Below are 4,275 nucleotides of genomic sequence, written 5' to 3' on the forward strand. Positions count from 1 at the left end.
CATTATAACCAAAATATTATGTTATTAGATGCAAATAAATATTTTTTTATAAATTAACATATTTCAGCTGCTCTTAGAAACATTTTTTAGAAATTTAATATATAAATTTAATATATAATATATAATTAATTAATAATTATTTTATATTATATACGATATATACGTTAAATAAAGATAATCACTTTTATATTTATTACACAAAATTTGTAATAAAATATCATTTTCTTACACATATTTATTATCATATTTTAAAATAACTGTTAGATACATAATGGAAAAAGTCGTATTCGAAATACGTTATTCTTTTTCTATTCGATTCTTCACCAGGATTCAATTGCAAACATGTTTTGCTAATATTTGTAGCATGAACAGAAAGCTTCGAAAAAAAAATAAAAAAAACAATTAAATAAAAAAATTTACTATTGAATTATTATACATGTGAACACTTTGTAATTGAGAGAATGCGAAATAACATTTAAGAAAAAATTTATTGTCGGCTATAATATAAATTTTTAAAATCAACTCAAAAATAAAATTTGATATATCTCGATCATTGTCATTATTTTTGCTATAATATCATAAGTTGAAAAAATATTTATATGATCCATAATCCAGCAAAAATATTTGCTATTTTTGAATTCAACATCTTTATATTTTTATATAGTATTTATATTTTTTTATTTGGTAAAGAATTTTTTCTCGTTTACTATACATGTTTCATTTATTATAGATATTTGTTAATCTAATTCCTGGAGCTATACTAATCAAATTGATTTATTATAAAGACAAATATTTTAATAGATTTTCCTTAATATCTTCGTTATTTTTTACAAATCACTTTATTCATCATTTCAAATTAAAATTTTATCTTGATAGAATTTTTTATCATAATAAAATAACTAAAATATTAAGCAATTCATGAAACGAAATATCCTGAATACAAGTAAACATTAATTTTTGTGAATGATCATTGATATTCACAAAAATTTTCCTCATTGATAAATATTAAATAATTAAAATAAAATTTTCTTACTGATATCTGTTATGAACAATTGAAATAAATTTATTTTCTCGATAATGTTTATTAATAATAAATTTTTTGTTATTTATATTCTTTATTTGTAATTAAAAATATTTTAATAAGAAAAATAATCTATATTTTTTTATTTTGATTATAATTATTGTAGTTAATTCATATAAAATTGATATATCGAAAAAATAACGAAAAAAATATCATGTATAAAATTAATCGAAACATCGATTAATAATCATTCACAAGAACATTATTCTTTAATTAACTCTTATATAAATCCAACCTCGAAGTTTTCGTTCGATTTCCATCGTTTTATATTTCATCCCCACGTCGTTTTTTGTTCAATCCAATCTAATATTAATATAAATTTATTCTGGGTCACGATAAGATCCCGACAAATGGAATTTTTCGATAATCGCACAATATTGAAGAACAAGTTCGATTCTCGTCCAATAAAGATAACAAAGAATAATCTTTTTCTTTTTTGGATCCACAATATTCTCCAGTTTGAATTTTTAAATTTGCTGAATCTCTTGAAATTAATTAGAAGCTGATAGGAAAATCCTTATGAACCGGAAGTGTAATATTTTTCTCTTTTACCCTCAAAATGTGGCGATTATTATCTTTTCTCTTAGAATCGGATATGACGTGATAATTCATAAAGAGATTATTTCCGTGGTAATGCGATTGTAACATTCTTGGCCATATTTTCACAAGAAAAATAATGATTGGAAAAATTTGGCGATTTTTCATCTAAAAAATATTGGAACAAAATTATCAACATATTACTTCATCGATATCCATATCGATATCCACTTCATCGATATCCATATTTCATCAATTTTTTTCATTTTTAAATGTTATAATTTTTGTAAAAGATATTATAAATCATATTAGAAAAAGAGAATTACACTTAAACAAAAATTTCATACAAATAATAGAGAATGTTCTTAAATAATAATTTTAGGAAATTAATAAGCTACAAATTATGAAACAAAAATATTATTTTTAAAGTCTTATAATTTAAATAATATTAAATAAAGTGATTAGATGACTTAAAATTTATATTTATTTATTTTATTATTGAATTTGCTACTTAAATTTAAAAAATTTGAAATATATTCAAATAAATATTATAAAAATAAGCAAATTTTTATATAATTCAAAAGTATAAAAGTTATAAGTGTACAGTATAAAAGTTAAGACAAATTATGTTATTGAAATTTAAAAAATATTTATTATTTCTTATTATTTATCATTTATCATATACATTTTTTCTATTATTATTAACATATTATTATTCATTTATAACAATTTATTTTTATATAATAAAGATGATTAATTTTAATAAAAAGTTTTTTCATTCTCTTTTATATTTTATATTTTTTTTCTTTTTTTTTATTGATGTCATTAATTTTAAGTATCATTTTTTATTTATTTATATTTCTATAATATGTCTGATACGTATTCATATACGTATATTCAATTGCATAAAGAAATTGTGCAATTTTATCATCAAATGTATTCATTAAAAACTATTTAATTCAGTGTTTAAATAAAAAAGAATAACCAAAAAGTTAGTATTAGACTTTGAATATTTTAGATTTTTTGCAATTTATTACGTTGTAACGTTGAGATATATGCTTGTAGATAATATGTGTATAAGTGAGACATAATGCAATTTAAAATTTAAATTTTTGATTGTTTGATTCTAAGAGTCTAAAATATAAATTTATAGTGCGAATTTGTCATTAATTGAGAATAAATTCATTTTTAACAATTCTCAGTTTAAATTAACAAAAAATAAGTAATTTAATATAAATTTTTATATAAAAACTTTTTACATAAAAAATATTTTTCTTTTGCACTAGAAAAACTTTTTTCTTTATAATAGAAAATAACATTTTTTGTTATTAAAATATCAATAAATTGATAAACTATTTATTGCTTATATTATAAAAAAATATTAATAAAAAATAATTTTTTTTACATAAATTGAAAATAATAATTTGAAAAATTTGAAAAATTTGACAAAGATTAAAACAAAATTTTATTAATTCAATAATAGTATTATTTTAATTATAAGAAGTTAAATATATATTTTTTGAATTAGTTTTTTTTAATCTTAAATGATTATTTTATAAGTTCTCTTTAATTTCTCCAAAGTTTTTTTAAAATGCATCTATTCTTTTTTTTCTTATAAGATTGTTAATTAAATAGTGTTTTTTATTAATAATTAATAAAGAATATAAAATTGAAACTCGTAAAGGAATCTAGTAAATTAATAAATAATTATTTTTGGTTGGGTCAAATAGAATCCTATTTCCTCAATGAACAATAACAATAGCAATTGTTTACCAATATGCTATATATATCAGAATTCAATAATAATAATATTTATAATAATAAATATATATATAATTCATAATAATAATTCGAAATTCTACTATTTTGGTTCTTCATTAAATGTAATATAAGTACAAGTATTTTGCTGTTCGTTTTATGATCCAAATATATAGAATTTAGTTTGTTTCAATTTCAAACAAATTCAAAACAACTTCTATCAATAAAAAAATATATAAAAAAATATATAATATCTAATTAAAATAAAAAAATATATGATATTCAAATGGTTATAAGATATTTAAGAAACTTTCAGAGTAATAATATTATTTTCTTTACTCTCATTCGATGCAACTCCTAAACCAATACATATTTTTCATTTTCTCGAAGTGTTTTTCTTCATATTTTTCTTTTTTTCTTAAACAAAAAATAATCGATATTGTCGATTATATAACTTCAATGTGTTAAATAACCGCATTTCAAAGAGGAACATTTTTATCGAATTCCTTTTTTCCAGAATTAAAAACACTGCATCGCAATATAGCGTAACCAAATATAATGCTTTTATCAACATGTGAAAAAAACGTAAAAAAAAAAAAAAAAGATATACAAAGAATAATCGAAATTGTTAGATGAAATTGCAGTGATTCAATCTATAGTCACCTTTTATTGTATTTGTGCAATTGTCTCTGCCAATAGATGAAACATCATCGAAAATTTTTTCTATAAATATATCGACAATTTCGCGCTCTATATCCGCGACAAATGATACTTTTTATAGAAAAGTTTCGCAAACTTAATTATATTTCATTGAGAAATATTTTATATAACCAATATTTGAAGAAATATTCTATTCATTTTAAATAAAAAATTAAATATTTATTATTATTTTATATTAT

This window comes from Apis dorsata, unplaced genomic scaffold (assembly GCF_000469605.1).
Source record: "Apis dorsata unplaced genomic scaffold, Apis dorsata 1.3 scaffold_1111, whole genome shotgun sequence".
Lineage (NCBI taxonomy): Eukaryota > Metazoa > Arthropoda > Insecta > Hymenoptera > Apidae > Apis > Apis dorsata.